Genomic DNA, 25,240 nt, shown 5'->3' with positions numbered 1-25,240 from the left:
TTAGCAACCATGGCAAGACTTTTTGCCTGTACTTTGGCTATCTGCTGAGGACTGCGCAATGTCTCCTTTATGCAGTTATGATAACCAGCAGGTCCACAGTTTCTTGAAGATACTAAAGGTTTCTGACAGTGACTATAATAAGTCCAGTCTGAAGTACCAAGAATAAAATAAAATTACAATGTGCTGCATAACATTATGCATTACATTAATTATATACCTCATATATAGAATCCTGTCATCTGATTGGTTAAAAGTGGGGGCATTGTTTTAACTATGCCCTGTATTTGAGAGAATTGCATCCCGATCACACTACGCAATCGCAACATCCACGTACATCCATTCGGTATAAAACAAATATTGACTGCTTTATATTCGGGACATGGTTAACATTATAGGCCCATGGTGATCTCAAAACCATGCTATGACACCCTAGGCTGCGCCTCAGGTCATAGCATTGTTTTGAGATCCCCTTGGGCCTATAATTTAACCATGCCCCTCATAGCAGTCAATATTTTAGAGGGCACTGTGGCTCAGTGGTTACAGCCTTGGACTCATAATCTGAGAGCTTGCTCGACGTGCGTGGGTTCGAGTCCCCGTCCCACCACCGTGTTGCGCCCTTGGGAAAGGCGCTTTACCTCGCTTGCCTCACCCCACCCAGGTGCAATGGGAAACTGTTAGGGTTAGTCACAGTCGTTGTACTGATGAACCCTGCACCATTTGTAGGCTGTAAACGTGGTTCCGGCATAATCTAATGACGGCGGAATAAATGTAAAGCGCTTTGAGGCTGTTTACGGCATAAAGCGGTATAAAAATATCTAAATTTATTTATATAAATATCTACATTTATTTATTTGTATAATATGCTGCAATCAGGCAAAGAGCTATATGTTGCTGTTGTGGAGGAATATGTGGATCCTGTGTTTGTCCTCTGTAAGTCAATTTGACAGAAATTCCTTCCCACAATACAATATATGTATTGCAATCAATACAATATATGTATTGCAATAACAAAAGAAATGGGATTAATCCCAGAGCTGTACCTATTGTTAAATGCAATACCTTGTGGGAAGGAATTTTGGTATAAACTAATTATACTGCCCTCTAGTGTATTTAACAGATTAGCCTTTTCTCAAAGAACATAACCTCATTCATCTCTATGCAGAAGTCATTAAATATGGCTAAAACTCTTGATTGACTCAATGTTTTGGAGTTTCAATTTTTCTCTCTATTATGAATACATTACCTTTTTTCCAATAGCTACACCGGCACCTCAAAATGCTCAAGCATTCCCAGAATGCACTTTGCCATGCACCAGTGCCTGATGGGACTGCTCATATGATGACAGCCATGTTGTGTTAATTTTCACAGCAACATCAGAATCTATCTGTAGAAATTATTTAAAAAAAAGAAGATTTGCATTGATATTATGGCAGTTCTTCAGAAATGCACCTATATTCAAAACCAGGATTCAAAATCAGAATCAACAGTGTGCTGACATGTGTCTACGGATTATGGATTGACCATTCTATAAGCATCCGTGCATTCTGGTCAAAATTTGAAAGTCCATATCACCATTTTATGTATAAAAACACCAACACAATCATGAATAATTACAGGTCATGCGTCAGGCATCACATGTAATGAGATCGTGATAAATGACAGTTACAATTTATCACATTTCATCTTCTAGAACACAAAGCTCATTGAGATATTAAGATAATACTATCTACAACACACAATATAGAATGTAAAGTTCATTGAGATATTAAGATAATACATCTCAAAGCACAAATTCATCTTCTAGAACACAAAGTTCATTGAGATATTAAGATAATACTATCTACAACACATGACATCATCTTCTAGAACACAAAGTTCATTGAGATATTAAGATAATACTATCTACAACACATGACATCATCTTCTAGAACACAAAGTTCATTGAGATATTAAGATAATACTATCTACAACACATGACATCATCTTCTAGAACACAAAGTTCATTGAGATATTAAGATAATACTATCTACAACACATGACATCATCTTCTAGAATACAAAGTTCATTGAGATATTAAGATAATACTATCTACAACACATGACATCATCTTCTAGAACACAAAGTTCATTGAGATATTAAGATAATACTATCTACAACACATGACATCATCTTCTAGAATACAAAGTTCATTGAGATATTAAGATAATACTATCTACAACACATGACATCATCTTCTAGAACACAAAGTTCATTGAGATATTAAGATAATACTATCTGCAACACATGACATCATCTTCTAGAACACAAAGTTCATTGGAATATTAAGATACTACTATCTGCAAGACATGACATCATCTTCTAGAACACAAAGTTTGTTGAGCTATTAAGATAATACTATCTGCAACACGTGACATCATCTTATCGAACACAAAGTTCATTGAGATATTAAGATAATAGTACTATCTACAACACATGTTCCAGGATAGTTCCCCGTATACATTTGTGCTATTAACGATGTGTGAAATCATGAAATAAAGAGACAAAAGCAAGGCCATTCCACAAATATCAGTATAAAACAATAATATTCTAGGTGTCAAGTGTTTAGAGCTCTCTCAAATTCAAACTGATTCAAACCGTGATATATTATGTTCTAGAAATACTGACCAATATTGATATTCATCAGTGTTTCTAGAACATAATATCACACATTAAACAAAAAGTAAAGTTAACATGCAAACTGACAATGTTGTGTTCATAGCAGCCAAGTGCTATAGTAGTAATGCAAAGCATTTACAAGTTTACCGGCCTACTGACTTGTCAGTATACATTTGTATACCACATACCCATCTCAATACATTTAAGGTTAAACAAAGTGTTGAAGGGCTTTACCTCCAGAAAAAATATATTATTACCTTATACGTAAGAAAATATGTCTACTTATCATGTGAAATAAAAAAATCCGGAAAAAAATGTGTGAAAATGTGTTTTTAGCCTATTTTTTTAGCTCTTGTCAAGCACTATTATTCGATTTGTTTACAAGCGCCAAGCAACTGTCGTCTAGGAGAGTGATTGACATCTTTATTATTAGAGAAGAATGGAATCTGTATAGTTCATGAATATTCATGTCCGTATTTATACAACCTGTATCCCAGCCATTTTGCTTAGCTATCATAATCGTTCATATCGACGCCATATGATCCATGGTGTTAAACTGATATTCAGCAACTTTATATCTCTCGATCTTTGCGATCCGAAATATTGAATTTCAACTTTAGGCACATCTCTAGCAAGATAATTAAATACCTGTCACAAATAGAGGTCTTGAAATGTTACTTGCAACGTTAAAAATGTGAATAGAGAACAAATCGGGTTCAAACATGCTTCAAAATATGGTAATCAAGCGTAAGGTAATTGTCAACGCCTACTACCAGAATAGCCGGAAGAGGGCAGACTTCATAAGGGAGTGTTCATAATATATTTTAGTGGGGGACAAAGAATTTGGAAATTATTTCGGGAAATTTCCTGGGTTTTTGGTTTTGTTTTTGGGTTTTTATTTTATCTTCCTGTTCGGGTGTTTGGTTGGCACATTTTCGGTCATTTTCATGCACTTCACAGGAGTTTTTTTTTCGTGGCTTCTCTGTAGCTGTCGTGTGTCTTTTTCCCCACGTAGGTCTACAGGGTATAAATAATAAATGAATAATAATATATGAAAAAAAGAATCTGGAACTTCAACGTAAAAAAACAAAACAAAAACAAGACAAACTGTACCCTGCTAAAAATATCAACCCCTATCCTCTCTGAGAATAAAAATAATAAGACTCAACCTCACCTGCAAAAAATATTTTTTCGGGGATAATTTGGGATAAGTTCGGGCCTATTTTATTGCGACAATTTTCAAAATCTATAAGGTGAAATACGGTGTCGTGGGGATGTGCGGCAGATTTGGGGTGCATTTTCAGCCATTTAGTTTAGACTCTGTTGTATTTTTAGCCATGATTTTATTGACCCTCAGTGTCTTGAAAATTAGGTTTAAGAAGGGTATTTTTCAATGATTTTCTCGAAAAAGTAAAAATTTATGAAAACTTTCAGTCCAAAAGTTGATACAATTTTGGGTCTGTTTTATTCAAATTTGGGTTAAAATCGTACAGTAGTTTTTCGGAGTCACAGCCTCACATCCTTACCCAAACCAACTTGAGAAGGTTCCCCGGGGTGTGTGCAAATTTGCAATTTATAGGCCTACACTCATCATTTAAGCCTAAAATCAAAGTGTTAATACCATTAACACTACCATGGCCCGCTTTTGTCGTGATGACTGGCTTCCAAAATGTAGGCCTATTTTAAATTATAAATCTGGTCCCGCTTAGAGGTGTGTTTTTACCCCTGGAGGTCTCTCCCTCGGGTTCGTGGATGTGCCACAGTTTTGGGGTAGGCCTACCTTTTCAACGACTATGATGGGTGGGTTTACAGCGAAGACCAACTTTTGGGCATTTTGGCAAAAGTGCCCAATAAAAAGCGTCAAATTAGGCCAAATGTGGGTGACTTTGATCCTCATGGTACAAATGTTTTGAAGAGACCCGCCCGAGGTGTTTTTATAAAAAAAAATGGTCGGGCCTGCTAAAAAACCTCCCGGAATCAAGCATGGGTAGGCATACCAAAATGCCTTGAGACCCCCCCAACCCAGCGCTGGGACCTCCATGACATGATATTCTCCGCGAGTCCACCAGAAAATATAAAAATATAACATTTTGATAGGCCTACTAGACCTATATTTGTTTGTAAACCTTTAGTTGTAGTTGGCTACCGCGTATCCCGGGCCGCGTATGTCTACCGTGATGACAGTAGCGTAGCTGCCGGGGGGCAGTGCAAAATTGCCTATTTGGGCTCCCCGCCCCTAGTGCAAGGAAAAAAGAGGGAAAGAGGGGGAAGAGGAAAAAAAAGAGAGGGTGAGAGGAGGAGGGCAGAGAGATGGGGAATCGAAACGATATGCACTACAGCTCAATAGGCCTACCATATACGATTATTATCAATAAGCCTGGCAAAAATTGTCTATTTGGGCCGGGATTTGGGCCCCCGCCCCCAGTGGGAAATTTGGTGGATTTGGGCCCCACCCCATAGGGCCTACAGTCTTGCCCTCCTGGAAAAAATCCCAGCTACGCCGCTGCGTGATGATGTTGCAAAGTTGCGGAAGTTCATTCATAAATTTTCCATTTCCACTCGACAACAACCCGGGACAACAACAGGCCAGCACGCAGCGTGCAGTAGCTAAATCCCCGAGCTAATCAGAGACATGTGCGTTTCTCTTTCAACAGAAAATATGTGACCATGTGACTGACACGATGTACGCTTCAAATAATTATGCTCTCGGCGCCGAAAGTATGATAATGGCAAATATTTATAATGAACACTCCCTTATTTAGCCACACCTCAGTTCCTTTCTCGGGTTGCCTGGTATATCAGCAAAATCCTACACCTATCGCCTTCCCTTGGTAAAATCCCTGATAAAAACTCGTGATATTGAAATTGAATTTCAGCGCCAGAACTTCCGTCATTCTAGCATCATGGATGGATATGCAGTGGCGCCGCTAGAGGGGGGCAGTATTTCCCCAATATTTTTTTTCTTTCCCACCCAGTTTTTAGGCAAAATCCCCACAATTATGTAATTTTCCACTTTTTGCGGCAATTTAGTGCAATGATTTCCAAGTGCCCCCTTCTCAAATTCACTTCCCCCCATGCCCCGAAAAAAAATTCTGGTTCCGCCACTACGGGTATGGCCATAGCTAGGGGGCTTTCCCACCCACCCCCAGTTGCCCTTGGTTATGCTGGACGTACGGTATGAGAAATTTAGAGCTTGTTCAATTCCACCAATTTTAGAAATTTTAAAGGTATATACAGTGTATATAGCCTATTAAAACGGATCACAGTCAAATAAAATATCGTAGGCCTAATAATTTTACCAATGGCATTTATTGAGCTGCTCCTATGGTTTAATATTGATATTATATAATTGAGCTCCTTGTCAAGCTCCTGAGTACAGGGACTAACTGAGCTCCCGCTATTTTCAGAAATGAAGGCCTGGCCTTAAATGAATAATTAAGATTGAGGCAGCCTTTTGTTTCATTTTACAGAACTTTTTTTTAATCCCCCCAAAATTAGTGGGTTTTTTTTAATGGGGAGTAGGCTTTTAAAACGAAATTCAAATTTGGCAATATTTTCCATTGCTTAACGAATTGATCTGCGTGAAAATTCCTAAACATGTGGCCAGAGCGGGATGAGTGGTATAAAAATCTTAACTTGTGAGAAAGGGACGAGGCCTAGGCCTATGGGGTTGTATGAGGTTGTGGATCACGAAATGCCCCTTTAATGTGTGCTAGGTAGGCCTAAAGTCATTCTTCCTCCCTTTCGACATGCCAAAATTTATTCCCTCCCCGCCCGGCTTGCCAAAAAATTATGCGTTCTCGAAATCGAAGGCTGTGCAATCAGTAGGCCTACCGGTATTAGCCTACTAATTATACGCCAAAATTTCCAAGCGACTCGCTAAAAATCGCTTGCCTCCCGTCTCGGCCAGCCAAAAATCACTTGTCCGCACCCCCTGGACTGCCAAATTTGTGTGGCCCCTCCTTGGCCTGCCGAAAATGCCCCACCCCCTTTGCATAGGCCTAGGCCTACGCCTATATGCCAATTTTTGGGATCCCCAATTTTCATACCCATACCTTAAATGGATTTCTAAATATCTACCTGTTGCAAGCGCAGCAAGCATGAAAATGTGCACATTTTTTTTCGCCCTAACTACCCCCCCAACATTTTCCCTCCCATGCACCAGGTTCATTGGCGCTAGATTTTAAGCTAGAAAATACCTAAATATTTTAAAATCCAAACTCGGCAACACCACTTTATCGGGCAAATAGAGCCCGTCATTATCACGTAAACAGCGTGTTAAAAAAAAAAAAATGAGAGTGTCACTTTTGTCCAAAAAATATCGAATTTTGGCCTTGAGCAGCGACAATCAGAGGTAAGAAAAACACAGTATGACGCAGCTTGAAATATAGAATCACTATATCAATTTTGAAGTTTGTACTTCAAAGCACTAGCCGAAACGAGGTGAAATGGTTCTAAAAAAAAATTGATTTCGCTGTATCTTTTTATCGCGAAACTAGACAATTTGACAGCAGCGAGTCGGAAAAATAGCAAATATCTCAATTTTCTGCTATCGAAATAAAAATTTAAATAGCACCTGCATATAGAAGAGGGTTTATAGAAATAATGTAGGTCAGAATTTTGTCTATGAAATCCTGCACGGAATTGTTATTACTGGTTACAAAAGCGACATACAAGTGGAGGCCATTTTACTTCAAATTCGGCAAACATGTAAGCTTACTAAAACAAATCGAGACAAGCAATATCAAGAATGAATATGCACATTCTTTATTGACTTGTTTGTAATGTCTTGTCGTAGTTCCCAACAAAATCGCCACTTCCACTGAGAAATTATGGCGTGTTCCCAAAAATCTTGATGCTCGGATATTGAAAAAAAATTGAAATGTTTGAAAAGTACATTTCTTTTTTGAGCCAAGTGGAAAATTCAAGCATAATAATAACCCTTACACGTTCAGCTTTTAGAGGCGTAGTTTTGCGTTTTCTCTCTCGATATTTATTTCCAGAAATAGATAATTTTAAAGGGGGCTACATGCAGTCTCATTCTGGATCGATCATTGCAAAGTTTAGTATAACCTTAACAGGGCATTTTCAGAATGCGCTCACTTAGACCCTATGACGAATAAGCTGCTCACATAGCATGGCCCTTGTGTCTTAATGTTCAATGTATTGACACTACAAGCAAATACTAGGATCTAAGACATGATAATCTCTAAGCAACAGTTCCTTAACCCCAATATGCCTCTACACTCAAAGAATGAACTTAGGATGTGTCGGGTACAAAAACTCATGTTGCAGAACATAAGGTTAAACTTTGAACACTGAACTATTAATGGGGGTCATTGAGCTGTGCCATTGGGCATGAGATCATTATGGTTTGCAGTACAAATGGATTTCATTGCCAATGGCATAGTTCAATAACTCCTATTTAATAATTATGCCTGCAAATTTGACCTCAAGTTTAGAGGATGAGTCTAAATACCCAAAACATGCAAAGGTCTTTCATATTGGGTTGTTTAAGATCCTAGTATCCTAGTATACACAGACTGCCTTTTAAGGAGAGCAAGTGTGATTGAGGAGAGCGAGAGCAATCACTCTTTACTGCTCTCCTTAAATCTGATATAGGAGAGTGAATTTTATCTTTCCCTGGTTGACCATTTTCTCCTTACATTCTTTTGTAAATGCTCTTAAAAGCTCTTCTTGATGGCCCCAGAAGAGCTATTTAATGCTCTCCTGCAAATTCCAAAAGACAGTCCCTGGTGTACACAGCACTCACATACTGTTAAGGAGGATATTTTCATGCAATTAATATTGTTTGTGCTTATGTCTATTTTGAACTGCTACTTCAGGGTAGCTGCTTGGAACATGAAAAGCTCACAAAAATATGTATAAAATATGTCCACTTTTACAATAACATGGCCTGATACGGTAATGTTTGCTGCACCAAGTAGTAGAGAACAATCACCCTTGACGTCACTACAAGACTTAGCTCTCATTAGGCATGTTATGCAACGGCATAGTGTCACACTGAATCGTGTGGATTCACGAGTACATAGTATGCTTGCCCTAGGCTCCATGTAATGATTATTTCATTTAGAGTTCATCTTGGACTAGGGAGCATGATTCAGTTGACCTAGCTTAGCAACACGCTCATCTATCAGGCACAGTTCTTTAACCCCAATACATTTGCACATTCATTGAATGAACTTTGACAATTTGGGTACAAAAACTCATACTCTGCAACTTGAGGTCAAATTTTGCACTATGATTGTTTATTGAGGTTATTGAACTGTGCCATTAGGATGAGGTGATTGTGGTCCATAGTGACATTGGCTTTCAGAGGGAATATGGCATATTAGGCAATAGTCAATAGATGGATGGTATTGTGCGTCGTCAAATTCCTGGATGAACACATTACACAACCATTTTATCATTTTGTACCGCTCAAAGGATGGATCAAGATCTATAAACTCATCGCTAAAGGGTTTATCATGTTTGGCTGCATGTAGTGTATAAAATCGTTAATTGTAAAATGTTGTTTCTTCCTGGAATTATATATTAGTATGACACATGGACATAACAAAGAAATATGGTATGGCTGTTGGCTACACTGAAAACTGTGGGGTGGCCATCAAGATGTGGGGTGGCCAAAACATGGTTATGACTTGAAATTGGCATCATACTTTAAAGAATAACATAAGAATTGGCTAAAAAAGTGGGACGGCCATGGCTGACCTGGCTTCCCTGCTTGCTACAGCTTTGAAATATGTGTGTCCAAATCTAGGCTCCGTTCACACATTGCACGGTTCTGCCATATGCGGGGAGATCCTCGAATTGGCAATAGATGTAACTGTACACAATGTTATATGACTGGTTCAATTCCCATTCATGCATGCTGCCAGATCAAGGCTCTCCCTGCATATGGTGGAACCGTGCAATAGGCGAATACTTCTCCTTTTCATCAACTCGGCTAATACTCCTATGCTTTACAACCTGCCTTTACTGGAGAATTTACCAGCAAGGCAATCTACAATCATAGAATTTAGTCTTGGGACAGTTTAGGACCATGAACTAAAATCGATCCCCCTTCCCCCTGTAACAATGTTGATCGGGGTCTTATAATCAGGCTCCGTGTTGGACTCTGCAACATTGGGAGAGGGATATAGCTTACTTGAGGGTGAAGCTACACGTAGAACATTATTTGAAATACGTCCATCAACATTTACGTGACTGGGGATGGAAATAAGGAGTAAAATTGACCATGTGTCCCAACACAATATTTCTAAGATTGTAGCCACTGAAGGCAAAGACAAAGATTACTAGATAAGACTTCATCAAATCACCTTGCATATGGCCCTAACAAGGGCCTTCAACACTTACCTGGTTTGTTTTCACTATATTATGATGTACAATGAATTGAGACATGGCAAAACATTTTACAAGCACCTTGAACATCTTCTCTTTACATTTTCAGGAAACTAAGATATGAGGTCTGACAAATTTGTTACAGACATTTGTTGATGCATTGTACAGAATGGAACAATTACTGTATTCTCTGTAACTAATGCTCTCATAAATACATATTTTTTTCAAAGATATACAGAAATTTCCAAGTGAGCTAAAAATTTGCAATTGGCGCTGGCATCATTATCACAAAATTGCAAGGACGAAACGAATTTGTTTAAAACCATCCAGTTTATTGCCAAATCATGATCAAATTATCATTTAAAGAACTAAAACATCCAATATTTATACTTGGAAAATATGCACAAGTACAGATCTGCTGTTTTGTGGTGATTATGTCCTGTATTATATTACATGTATTACCAATAAAAACATTTCATTGTAAATCTGCCTCTAACATTATTGCCCCCCATGTTAATTTGAGAGAATACAGTATATGAACCTCAGTCCCTCAAGTTGGGTCACACTTGTACTTTGTACCTCATTTACTCATGTAAGGTCACACATGGCCTCACAAATGTCTCATTTTATAATAATATGTGGGATTTGCTACTTGTCCCAGTCTGTACTTGTCCTATTTACCATATATGTGTACTGAGGATACCAGCCCTGGATAAGGGTTTAGAATTTCAATTCAGGTTAATACTTAGGTCAAGGGTTAAGTTAAGGGTAGGCCTAAACCGCCTAAGAGCTCCTAAGGACTAAAGCAAGTAAACACATATTATCAAAACACAATTTAGGGCAGGTGTGCTTGATTCTGGCCATCCGGTATTCTGTGGGGGCAGGGACAAGTACCCTGGGCACCACCTTAAGGTGGCGCCAAATTCACCAATTCAGCATCGATTTTGCGCCCCCTCCAAGCGATGATAGACAAAATTTGTGCACGAGTCACACCCATTTCAGTACATAGCCATTTGAAAGATCATTTAAGACTGAAATTCAATTTCATTATAACCAACATTAATTAGTGGTATTTGTGCAAATTATTGCACCCAGAGAATTGTTTCAAGAATTGGGGGGAGGGGGCACCATTATGAGCTATTATGAAACCTTCCATTCAATTCCATTTGAAATTGAAGTTTAAGGTTCATACTATTGAACTATCTTTATATTTAAAAGGGAATAACTACAGTTTTTGTCAGAGAAGAATGGCAGTTGTTTATATTTTGAGAGCGTGCAGAGCGTAAACACGGAAGTGGGGTTCTGATTGGCTGATTCAATCGTCTGACCGATAATCTGATTGGCCGATTACGCGTCAAAACGTTGGTCGGCATAGTTCGGCGCTCTTGAAGGGAACACAAAGCTCTGTGTAGGTCCCTCATTAACAGGACGCTTGTGTCAATCTGAGCAAGAGACTGCCATTCTTCTCTGAAACCCAGTGTAGTAGGCTATACACCTATCCGACTTCGCCATTACTGCGGTGTCCCCGATGTAAAACTGCGGTGTCCCGAGGTCGGGGGTTCCATCCATTATTTATTGTGTGCTATACAGAATTGTACCGGGGAATTGTACACAACAGTGATATTCAATACACAATCATGAGTATTGAATTACGAATTAAATCTCCCGCTCTGGTACATCTGTGTTGCCGTCAATAGAGGGCCAAATACAGTAAACGCTTCTCGGATTGGTGTATAGGATATAGCTAGCTCTAAACCTATATGCCACTATGTGAAACATAAAATTTGGAAAAATCACTCTATGCCACTATGTATTGTGACCGACAAAATGATGTGCGAGAGGGAAAATCTGACCACGTAAACAGTCCATTATTCTATTTCTCCATCACTGTGATTCTTAATTCTTTTCACAATACTTTGAAAAAAGAAAAATACTGCTAACACATCAAGAATCAAACTCATTGTAACCATATGGTGCGGAAAGTCTATTCTGTTCTACAACACTGAATGCACTCTATAAGGTTTTGAGGCGTATGGACATAACAAGTGACACTTCTTCCATCCCACCAATCTCTAATTGTCATTTTGATATTATTTCCAGTTTTCACATGACCAGTCATGCCAGAATATTGCAAAAAGAAAAGCAATTTGTCACAGAGCAACATCCGCTTCACCATCAATAATTTCTTATTATCACTTTTTTTATATGTAATCTCTTCACTCTATATCCATTAAACTTCATCAGCATCAAAACAAAAAGATGACAACAATAAAAAAAAATCATTTTTTTTTGTTGCTGATAAGAGACTACAATATAGATTAAAAATCACTACGTAGATGGATTTTGAAGTAATCCATCAAAACATCGGTTTTGTCAATTTGCCGATATTGCTTTTTGGGTTCGGACGACAAAAGTCGTTGCTGATTGGCGTACCAATGAGGTTACCTGTTGTAATCACAAAGCCACGACGAACAATTGCCAAACATATTGAATCAAAATGATGGCGATAATGGCTGCCTTTGTACAATTTTATTGATATTGTTGTCAGATGCAGAGGTGAATAAACTGTTGATTTTGGTGTGTTATATAGAATATATAATTGAAGTTATAATATGGGGTACTGGCCATGCATAATTCGAGTCTATGTGTATAAAATACAGCATGAAATTCTGCAACAAAAGCCATCAATGAAATAGTACATAACTTGGCTACATGTCATGCCTGTTGTATGTATAATACAATAAGGACATTGTTGTGAGGAGATAAGGGTTTTAGGGTTGTTTATGTGCGTGTACATCTGGGTTGAGCAGTGGGGGGGTGTGTGTGGGGTGCGTGTGCATGCATCGGGGTGTACATACAGGTGTGAACTGCAATAGTCATTGGCATAACTAGACATAAATGATGGGGCTGCAAGTCAGAAACTATATGTGTATCAATTAGCTTCAATTAAACATTCTTTGGGGGCATCTGACTGAGCAGGGGGCATCTGACTGTCCAAACCCCTTACCCCTTATAGCCATTGTGTCAAGTGTGTTAAAAGGGTGTGACAAAACTGCAGATTGTGTCACACTAACATTGGTTAACATGTATTAAAGAATGAAGAAGAAGGTGGCCTATATGCTTCACCCTAGCAGGGCGTAAGACAATGAGAGACAATTAATATATGGGAGGATCGGAAATAAATGATGCAAACTCGAGAAATTAATAATTAATACATTTATGTATTTAGAACTTTACATCCTACAATGATGCTTTGCTCCATAGATATCACTCATTAGGAAAGCTGCACCTCAAACACAATCTTCATGAGTTCTTGGATTTTTAAAATTTCTATAAAAAGTTAACAATAGTCCAGACAAATACATGCTTGGGTCCTGATGGGTCCGGGCTCAAGCGAATTGCTCAAGTCAAATTCATGTAAGCATGCTGGCCTGTTAAAGTGTATAGCGAGAAAAGAAAGAAACAAAATTGAAGAATAAGATCAAGGAAGAGAAAAGCCACGCCCAACAAATAGGTACAATTTTGCTCTTCGCCGTTGGGTCAAGAAATAAGAAATTCAAAATTCTTATTCCACGCCCATTTTCAGATGACCATATTGAAATAAATGACTAATTGACAGAAAGCAGCCATGTGATTTGGGTAATTTGACTTGACTAAAGATCTTCAATTTAAACAGCACTTAAACAAGACCCATTAGTAGCACAGCAGTGAGAGGAGGCAGGCAGGGAGGCAGCAGAGAGAAAGACTTATGGTTGAGAAAGGTCAATTGTTCAATGGTATTGTCCTGCTTCTAAATGATGCCACTTTGAAAACTACCTGACTAACATCACATTTCCTTGTTTACTTTTCGCATTTCTCAAGAGCCACTAGCTCACATCGGGTTTTAACAAATACATGCAAGTGGTATTATATCAAATGGATTTCAATATGAATATTCAAAAAACATTATTTGCTAAGATTATTCACAAAAAGGCCATTTGAAGAAATAAAGTTGGCTTGAAAATGCAACCAAAGAGTTAATATTGACAGTGATTTAAATGCTATATACAGTGTAATGGTTCTATAAGCAATATACAAACCTGAAAATTTTAATATAAATTACTTAATTGCATAGCTAATATGCACAAATGCCAAACTGCTCATGCATGTTCTCATATATGAAGCTGTAAGTAATTTTATACTGGCTCTTGTTAGGAAACACCCCATTTATTCTGATTTTATATCTCGACTAAATTTTGGTTAAAGTCCGTATGCATGCACAATGTTAATTATCATCTTATAGGATATGCAGTAGCAAGAACCGGTGAAAAATTTGTTGCATGGTTAAAAAGCGGGGAAGTGTTTATTATTCATGGCTAGCTATAAAGACTAGAGTCCAAGGCTTTTGTATTGACGTCGTCTTCGTTGTCAGCAAACAGAATGGCTCGCTCGAAATGTATTGTGTAGGCCATAATGGGAAGCAAACAGGTGAGCTTACAAAAGCCTCGCTCACGATAGCCATTATGTTGCCATACCACGTACGACGTTTTATAAAGGCTATTGTTAAGGGTAACAGGGATCACCTGTTATGAGTAGATCTATAAAACAAAATATTCAAAAATGACATATTTTTTAAACGAGGCAAATTACTGCTTAGAATAGCATCGCTAATAGTATATTGTTTGGAGTCGGCATTAATACTAATTGTACTAATCATTTCCTTTTGTGAGGTTGGAAGGTATAATCAATCATTGATGCATGGTACCGATGGCGAGTGATGAGCGAATCATCTGTGATACATATAATGTGCATACACACGGCGATACCAACAAAAATTTAAATTATTCTCCAAATATTGCAACTTAGAAATAGAACTAAAAGCCGATACTGTGCATGTTCATACTCATATGCATTCATTTTTTATACAATATATCAAATATGGTCATCCGGATTTTTAAAATCTGAAAATATTTATTTTTGTATAAATTGCGCACAACTTCATTCAGAGGGTTAAAACGAGTTTAGTGTTATCCATTAGACATCACATGACTCACGTATTGTTTCAGTTAGATAATAATGTCTGCATACTAATCAGCTAATTACTGCAATTAATAATGAGCAAAGCCAGGCAATAAAAGTCATTATACCAGTCTGTTTTTGTGGTACACAAGAGGTAACCTCAGGGGCGTAGCCAGCCCTCTCTGCCAGGGTGGACAAGGCTCTAAAATTTCCCCCCAAGTTGATTAAGAAATAGATCAAAGAGAGCGAGCGTAGCCTTTACTGGCGTGGGGTCCAGGTGCCCGCATTAGGGCCGTGGTGGGGGTCCAGGGGGCGAAGCCCCCGGAAGCTCATGGGTTTTGGGCATTTCTATACCGTGAGGAGAAGCCTCCTTGCATGCATTTGTAACATTTTTATGTGAACATTTTACCATGTAAAAAAATGTAAGGTTTCTTCAGTTTCTTCCCCTTTTCTCTCATTCCTTCCCCCTTCCATTAAATTACTTCCCCCTAAATTACTTCCCCTTCTTTTCCTAAGTTCCCCTTCCTTCTCTTTCCGTCTTCTTCATATTCTTCAATTTCTTCCCCTTTCTCTCATTCCTTCCCCCTTCCATTACACTCACTTAAATTACTTCCCCCTCAAATCACTTTCCGTTCCCTCGCTTAAATTTCCTTCTTTCTTCATTTTCAATTTCTTCCCCTTTCTTACACTCCTTCCCCTTGCTTCCCCACAATAAACATGCAAGTTGTTTTCTTTACCTCACCCCCATTTCATTCCCCTTTCCTTCCCCCATCCCTCTTAGGCTTCCCCTTTGTTTTTTTCATTTCCATCTTTTTTATTTATTCTCGTTTCCTCTCTGTTGCTTTTCCTTCCCTCTATAGACCCTTTCTTTTCCCCATTCCATCTTCCCTTTCTCTTCTTTCCTTCTCCTTTCTTTCTTTTTCCTTTCCTTTTCCCTTCTTTTCTTTTTCTTTTCCCCTTTCCTTTCTCTTTTTTCCCCTTATCTCTCCAAAATTTCCCCCCAGATTTTTCCAGGGTGGGCGAGTCGCCCACCCTGCCCACCCCTAGCTACGCCCACTGGGTAACCTATTTCTTTGGAAAATAAATTCGAGTACACATCATGCATATTGTAGGTTTGACTGGAAATATATAACAAAATAAAGGAAAATGAAATTCATTATTTTAAGGATGGGATGGTAGTATCAGAACAATAAATTTTTGGACAACCAGTAATTTCTGGTATAAAGTGAAAGCATTCTATAAATTAGGCAAAAAAAAAAAAAAAAAGTTTTCTCACAAGAAAATGGATTTTCAAATGCTCCCACAAACAGCGTCATTTTGGTTCATAATATTTGACAAAATTTATTCACACATTTTGAACTTGTTTTTGGTACAAATTACTAGATTTTGTATTCACAATACTCTCTGACCTACATAAAGATTTGTATAGGTCCAATTGACCTGGATGTTATAAAAAATGTCTACAAATTGAGCCTATGGTAAGGTCCGATTTAAAACATACATTGAATTTTTGATTTGTCACTATCTGAAAAAACGTTATGTGTATTGGTTTACTACGATTGTTACTAGTTAATTCATGGTGCAGAACTATTTTAATGCTCTGCATGCTAGCCATAGGCTCAACATAAAAAGTCCAACTCTTGAGATATTTTCTCAAAATATCAAGAGCTATCTTAAGAACCACTGAACCAATACTAGGCTTGTTTGTACTCATTTTAATGCATTTTTCAAGCTGATTCCAAATATGATCATGCAAATTTACAATTCTTAAATTTTTTTAAATATTTAAAAAAATTGAAACTTGTCATCTGCAGTTGACACACACGTGGAGAGAGTTGAAAGAGAAATTCTGATTTGATTTCCCAAATGCAGAACTTCCTAAGAAATTGTGGGAGACTTTCTTTGTCATGTTTGTGTGAACTTAACAAGTCTCCCACCCCCCCCCACCCACTGACCATTGTGATGGTCAAGAAACTAAGGTCCACTTCACTAAACCTAAGCTTCGTAAGTCTCAAAACCAATCGTAACTTACAACATAATTAATAGGGATTTACTACAGGGACCCTTCGTAAAGTTACGTCTAAGACTATTCGTAACTTACGAATGGTTACTTGAGTTACGAAGGGTTAAAAGTTTACTGAAATGGACCCCTAGGCCGATATTCATAAAGCCTTGCTAAATTAGCAACCAACTAGTGCTTAGCAAGATGCTAAATCCACTAGTTGATAGCTACGTAGCAATCAACTAATTTCTTATTCATAAAACCTTGCTAAACATTTTGCTAACTAGCTATCAACTAGAAATATTTAGCTGATAACTTAGTTGGGTGTTTTGGGTGCTATGGCCTTCAACAGTTGTGTAACATCTAATACAATAGGCTTATATAATACATGTCTATTATACTTGAGCTCTGAACCACAGTCAAAATGATCAAAATGTAATGACTCATTGCTGATGGTCTTCATTGAGATTTCGTTAATAAAATTACATGTGTATTTTGTAAGCTATATAGGCCTACAAGGTTGTTACGGCAAATCATAACAAAATGTCCACCATGAGTAAGCCAAGCATGATTTATCTTTATCAAATTGACATATAATTTGTTATTGAAAATAAGTCATGCATCTTTACCAAAGAGAACATTGGTAACATGTCTCCAAAATATATATTTTACGTATCAAACAATTGAACAGAATTGCTTCGATTGAACATATCTGCTTAACTAAAGATTACTTGCTATATCATAATCATTTTTCTTGTGCAAATTTGGTTAAACAATACTGGCTTAGTTCAATGTTTATTCATTCACCCTAAATTTGTTGTGTGTTTTAAGACAGTTTCTTATGTGTAAAACACACTGAAGACCTCAGAAACAGAATATTCTGAGAACATTATTTTTCATAATTGACAACAGTTAATATGAAATTAAAACAATAAATCATGTCCAAATGCAGACTGACTAGTTGTCAACTAGTGACTTAGCGCTGCCCCAGATCAACTCTAAGTTTTGGCAAAATTTTAGAATGTTGCTAACTCTAACTGGGTTTTATGAATAAGAATTAGCAATCAGCTAGGCTTAGCAGCTTGCTAAAGTCAATTTTAGCTGTCAACTAGGCCTAGCGTGGTTTTATGAATATCAGCCCAGGTGAACACGTCCAGCTGGATGTCACACTGTAATCAGTTGGTAATATAGCAAGGAAATTTGAATATCTGGAGGAAGCTTTCTAAATTGTGATAGGGAAAAGGAAGAAATAGCCAAGAAACAAGTTACAGATGAAAGAATAATGGATTCTTATGTAATTCTTAATGACAGAGATACACCTTGTATAAAAGGTGTTGCTGACAGACACCATTTTCCACTTATAATACATGCAATTCATAGCAATTTTCTGAACTAAAATAGCTATAACTGATGATAATTTTGCCCATTCATTGAGATGCAGAATGGGGCACTTCTATGGGAGGGTGGGTATGATGATATGTAGAGGAGAGGGAGTAGTGTGGGAAAAGATGTGAATTACACCCTTACATAATTCACTGTCAATACGTAAAGTTGTAGTTCGCAACAGACTCTCAGCCGAGGAACCTTTCAGGGCCGATATTCATAAAGCCTTGCTAAATTAGCAACCAACTAGTGCTTAGCAAGATGCTAAATCCACTAGTTGATAGCTACGTAGCAATCAACTAATTTCTTATTCATAAAACCTTGCTAAACACTTTGCTAACTAGCTATCAACTAGAAATATTTAGCTGATAACTTATTTGGGTGTTTTGGGTGCTATGATCAAAATGTAATGACTCATTGCTGATGGTCTTCATTGAGATTTCGTTAATAAAATTACATGTGTATTTTGTAAGCTATATAGGCCTACAAGGTTGTTACGGCAAATTAAATTAAAAAGATACTCTGAACAAGTAAAGTTCATATACATGTTAAGTCCTTGGTTTGTTGTAAAAACATACTATACATACTATATTGCTTCATCAAATAGAAAACAACATGCATCCACTTAACGCTGCTCATTTAGCTTCATGAGCAACACTGTGTAAATAATATTAGATAATTTAATAGCATATGATATATCTTGCTTGCTTGTTGTCCTGACAAAAGCCAAGCATGATTTATCTTTATCAAATTGACATATAATTTGTTATTGAAAATAAGTCATGCATCTTTACCAAAGAGAACATTGGTAACATGTCTCCAAAATATATATTTTACGTATCAAACAATTGAACAGAATTGCTTCGATTGAACATATCTGCTTAACTAAAGATTACTTGCTATATCATAATCATTTTTCTTGTGCAAATTTGGTTAAAAAATACTGGCTTAGTTCAATGTTTATTCATTCACCCTAAATTTGTTGTGTGTTTTTAAGACAGTTTCTTATGTGTAAAACACATTGAAGACCTCAGAAACAGAATATTCTGAGAACATTATTTTTCATAATTGACAACAGTTAATATGAAATTAAAACAATAAATCATGTCAAACTTAGTTCAAAATCATTAAGACTAGTTGTCAACTAGTGACTTAGCGCTGCCCCAGATGTCCAGACAATTACAGGGGATGTCCAGATCTTAGGAGATGTCCAGACCATAGGGAATGCCTAGACCATATGGAAGCCTAGACCATAGGGTGTTCAGACCATAGGGATGCCTAGACCATAGGGTGTTCAGACCATAGGGATGCCTAGACCATATGGAAGCCTAGACCATAGCCTAGGGTGTTCAGACCATAGGGATGCCTAGACCATAGGGTGTTCAGACCATAGGGATGCCTAGACCATATGGAAGCCTAGACCATAGGGTGTTCAGACCATAGGGATGCCTAGACCATAGGGTGTTCAGACCATAGGGATGCCTAGACCATATGGTGTCCAGACCATAGGATGCCTACATCACTGAGGATGTCCATAACATAGGGGATATAAGGAGGAAGCTCAGACCATATGGATGCCCAGACCATAGGGATGCCCAGACCATAGGGGATGTCCACACCATAGGGGATATCCAGAACATAAGGAAGCTCAGACCATAGGGATGCCCAGACCATAGGGATGCCCAGACCATAGGGATGCCCAGACCATAGGCAAAGTCCACACCATAGGGGATATCCAGAACATAAGGGAAGAGATGTCCTTTTTCCAACCCTGGTCATAAAAAAATTATCAAGACATAGACCTACATTTTTTTCCTTGCGTTTGGATTGATCTTTTCCTACAAAACCTGTTTATTTTATACACAATTTCCATGTTGACTTTCGCATTTGATTTAAGTCGGTATAATACCGTCCATTGTCATTCTGAATAATCATAAATCATGGATGAGATACAGAAGTTATACAGTGTATTTATGCATCATATAATGGCCACTTGAGGACATATTTGATGACTGTTGGTTTTTTCCACAACAAAATATTCACCAAAATACTGAAAATATTGACTCGCATAATAGAGTGAGCTTGCAGATCTATTAAAAAATTCATTGTTTGACAAACGGACGTTTATGTAATACTGTGTGTTTTATTGATAATTAGCTTATCATCACATTCGGTATTGCTTTTATTATTATATAATGCCCCCCGGATCCTCATTTAACAATAAACATGTAAATTTGCATTGCTTGCTTTCAATCCTATCTTTTGTTTGTTCCGTTATGGAAACTGTTCAACAATGAGTTGCATTTTGTGAGAATGGTCAAGCAAAACAAGCCTGTTGACCAAATAAATTATTATCAATCACACACTAAAAACTACGGGGTTATATTTTCCGTGGTCATTTTGAATTGACCACGTTTGGGGTTGTTTTGACCCTTCAAGGGGGTTGTACTGTTTTAATTTGACCACATTCACGAGGTCATTTTAGCCACGCATTTAACGTGGTCAAAAACTTAGTAGTCATTTTGCCGATACCGTCGCGCATTGATATCAGTTTCAATCTTCCGCTTTGAAAATCTCAATCATAAATGAGTTTAAACATGAGCTGCAATTAATGTTTGTTGATTAATAAATAAAACTAATTTTTTGACCGAAGTTACCCAATTTGTCAACTTTATAATGACTTGCATTTGAACTATTTGCACACACGGTGTGCATCGGCTCACGTGGTCACATCAGCGCCATATTTGTTCTGATTGTGCAGCTCAGCGGATTGTCGTGTGTGCTTGTCTGCATGATGGAATATGAAAAGTTAGTTGAAAAGTGAGACTGCAAGGATGCATAGACCCTTGTATATGCACGCAGATTCATTCCAATTTCATGCTGTCGTAGCTGGTGTCTTGGCTGCAGTTGTTATAAGCTTATATCATGTAAGCTATAATAATCGTGAACTGTCATAGGCGATGACTGACTGTGTGTGAGTGTGATACACAGATGCATTTTGCAGTTTGCTGTTTATGTAATGCTTTCTCTGTGCAGAAACACACTTATGTCCTGGTGGGACCAGCATGACCATAGGCCTACTAAAAAATCCAAACAACCCCTAAATGTGGTTATTGAGTAACCCTATAAAACAACCCTTTCAAATGGGTCATTTCATTTGACCCCGAAATGAGGTCATTAAGTAACCCAATAAGGCAACCCTTTTGAAGGGGTCATTTCATTTGACCCCAAAATGTGGTAATATTTTGACCCCAATGGGGTTACTATTTGACCCAAATACGTAGTCATTGCAATGACCCCGACCAATGGGGTCAAAATGACCCCGTTAGTGGTATGGTGTTTAGTTGATAACTATGCTGGGGTCAAAAATGACCCCGTTTGGGTCATTTTTTGACCCCGTAGTTTTAAGTGTGCATATAGTATCATAAGCAGGGACGGATCCAGGAATTTTCAATAGAGGGGGCGCCGAGCCACCACTGCTCGGCACCCACACAATGTCAGGCGCCGCTCTGCAAAAATACACATAGTCAGGCGCCGCTCTGTAAAAATTAGAGGGGGCGCGTGCCGGGTGCGCCCCCCCCCTCTAAATCCGCCCCTGATATGGACATGAGGAAGTAATGCATGTGTCACCCTCTCCCCCCTGTGAAAATATCCATTGGAAAAAAGCTGGTGCCCCTCAGTTTGGTCTGGAGCACACTCATTATCAATTATTTCGCTAAAACAGTCAACAAAAGAAAACCACAGAAAATGCTCCTGTTTTGGTCATGTGACCATCCATCACGAATGGGCTGTAATGTCAGCAAAGCTGATCGAAAACCTACTCCTGAGTCAGTAAGTTATCCCCCTACAAATTTGCATATAAGTAAAAAAAAAGGTCCCAAAACATAGCGTAGCGAGTAAAAATAAATCAGGTTTTTAACACTTTTTTGGTCAAAAGAAGTCAAAATTTTGGGAAGAAAGTAAACTTTTCACAAAATTGCCCCCTGGAAAAAAAAGGTCCACTTTTTCCAAATCAGCACCCTCAGTGTCCGTTAAAAGTGAATGCCACAATAAATAACATCAATCTCTAGTATAATTTCATTACTAAACTTTTTCCAAAAACAATAGATGAAAAATATAAATATACTCGTATATTTCTCATTTTGGAGTTTTAGATTTCATTTTGTGATGAGATAACCATGCCAACCTTGTTTCGGTTCTCTTTAATCTTTCACAATACAGTCCCTTAACTTGGACGTGGGTTTGATGCATATCCTGAATAATTCTATTCTTCTTCTTCAAACACAGCTTTCTGCGAGAGCGCTGCTGTTTGATTACATCGCCTGCCTGATCCATTCAACAACCAAGTGTTTTCAGTCCATCACACAATAGGTTTGGATTTACGTTTGAAAAATAATCAAACATTAGTTGCCATGACAACATTAGCGTTCTCTGAGGAAGTAACTTATTTTTTATCCCTCTAGATGACTAACTGCTTCATTTCTAATGCAATACTCAAGTAAAGTAACCACCAAGTATTCCTTTTCCCCCTAATTTATGAACATCCAATGTCCACAGTAATCCCTTCTACTCTACAAACCAGGCACTATTGCATCTCCTAGGCGAACAAAATATAAGGCCTTTCCGCTATAACTATAAGCCATTTCGTGTGCATTATACTTTGAATTACTTTCCACCATTTGCCAAAGTACCAAACATTTAATTCATAACACAAGTTCAATAGCCTAATTCTGCACACAAAAGTGACATCAATTTTCAACTATTTCCAGCGGGAGTTTGGCTCTCAAAGTGCTTTACGGCTAAAAATGGCCAAGGCACACCAAGAACAAAACGTTGGGAGAAGAATAGAAAAGAGAAGCAGATAAAAGCGGCATGAATAGGCCTCTAGCTGTCATTATTATATTGTAATGTATAAACTTATTGTATGCTGAATTTGTCACTATCATCCTACCTTGCATGCTCCTATCAAGTTCTTTAATTTCCACAAAACTTGATCTTTCCTAACAACCCCTAATTGTTGACATTTGCACATCCTGGTGTGCGTTTCTTCATGAAAACAAACACGGCCATACATTTTGAGGGTGCATATTTCAAAAAAACAATGGCATCGTTTTGTGTGTAATAATTCTGGTCGTCAGGTAAAGTGTTGGCTGGGGGAAAAGCATACATAAGAGCAGATGGAATTTTGGACTGCAAATTCAAAGTGGTATTGTGTTGAGACAAAAGCTCACGGTGACTAGCACAGAATAAGAATTTTGCTCTGTCACTGGGCTGCTCACGTCACAGGAAGGAGGTACAACTGATTGGATTTCCCGCTCGTAGTCAACGTTCTCATCTGTCTTGGAACCGATAACTTTACTTGCTTGCTTTGCTTGCTTACTTACACGGCCACTTGATTGTGTGAATGCTGCTCGCCACGGTTGTCACCGATGATGCCTGAACAACTTTTGTTTTGTTATAGACGCACAATCGCTTGTAAAGTTTAGTTTAGTACGGTCAACAACTAGTGCAATGACATCATCATCATAACCATGCACAGAACTTCACTCACCGTATGAATTACTATGCCTTATGAGTTATGGCGATACCAGAAATTTAGAGTACTATAGTTTCTTTCCTTTTGATCTTTATTTTTCAGGGCCTTGATATATTAATTGTTTTCAAAATTTTAAAATCAATTCCTAATACTATTGTTGTTAAAGAAACTTTTAAATAACCTTAAAAAAAAAATCCATTTGTTTGTTTGTTTGTTTGTTTATTCTTCCTTTACCTGTGTCGAGATTGCACTGCACAAATATCTATTTATTTTCGGGGATAAACTGGGCTAATTTATTTGTTCACTTCTTCTATTGTTACCATGGTTACATTACAACCTTTGCTCATCCCATTTACTACCAACAACCATCACCAACCAATACCTTTGCTCATCCCATTTACTACCAACAACCATCACCAACCAATAACACAACCCCATCACCTCATCTAATACCCGTAATAACCCCCGTCATGACCCTCTTCTGCTACCAACACTACATCTACTACAAACAACCCCCATCATCCAACCTTCTCACAACCCTTACCACCACATCTACTTTCAATAACTACCCAACACACCCTATCACAAACCCCACCACCACATCTAATACCAACAACCCCCACCCCCATCACAACCCTCATCTACTACCAACACATCTACTACCAACAACGGCCACCACCATCCCACCCTATCACAACCCTCACCACCGCATCTACTACCAAAGCTTACCAACAATACCCACCGTATCACCCACCCTATTACAACCACATCACCGCATCTACTACCAATAACCCCCACCACCACACCTAATACCACCAACCTCCACCAACCCTACTATATCTGGGATTCTTAGTTACACACATGGTTTTAGTTATCTCTTCAAATGTTTGTCACAATGATAAATATCTGCAACATCTCCCAAATCAACATCTCATCTGCTTTTCATCTTGACGAACATTCCAAACATGCTCTCTGTAAAAATAGAGAAACTTTCAAAACTTAATTTCAAATAGCACAATGTATCTATTCTTTAGAGAAATTAAAGACTTGTACCCCCACAGTACACCTAATAGGTTATTTCTTCTATACTATGACTAAAATTAATTCACTTAAGCTTATGGTTTCAATTTGATACCTCCAATTTCTGGTATTGTTGTTACATTTTTCATTTCACATAATACAGATTTACTGGAAATTGCAGTTAAATAAAACTTAATACTTGATATGTTCCAGGATTGCGCATGGTAGAACAGTTTAATGTCACTGAAATGCTATCCAGCATGGAATGACAAAACTCAGTTCCC

General features: G+C 37.9%; 1 protein-coding gene across 1 annotated transcript in view; it reads right to left on the bottom strand.

Moving 5' to 3' along the window:
* The window catches only part of LOC140155187 (uncharacterized), a 156,363-nt gene that overhangs the window by 103,869 nt on the left and 27,254 nt on the right, over positions 1 to 25,240 (bottom strand). Inside the window, exon 2 of the mRNA XM_072177925.1 lies at positions 1,244 to 1,384. The gene's annotated coding sequence lies outside the window, so the exon portion shown is untranslated. The remainder of the gene's footprint in view (positions 1 to 1,243; positions 1,385 to 25,240) is intronic.

The sequence above is a fragment of the Amphiura filiformis genome, chromosome 6, assembly GCF_039555335.1.
Source record: "Amphiura filiformis chromosome 6, Afil_fr2py, whole genome shotgun sequence".
NCBI classification, from domain to species: Eukaryota; Metazoa; Echinodermata; class Ophiuroidea; order Amphilepidida; family Amphiuridae; genus Amphiura; species Amphiura filiformis.
Note: the sequence above shows the minus strand (reverse complement) of the source record. Positions and strands in the feature narration are given on the sequence as shown.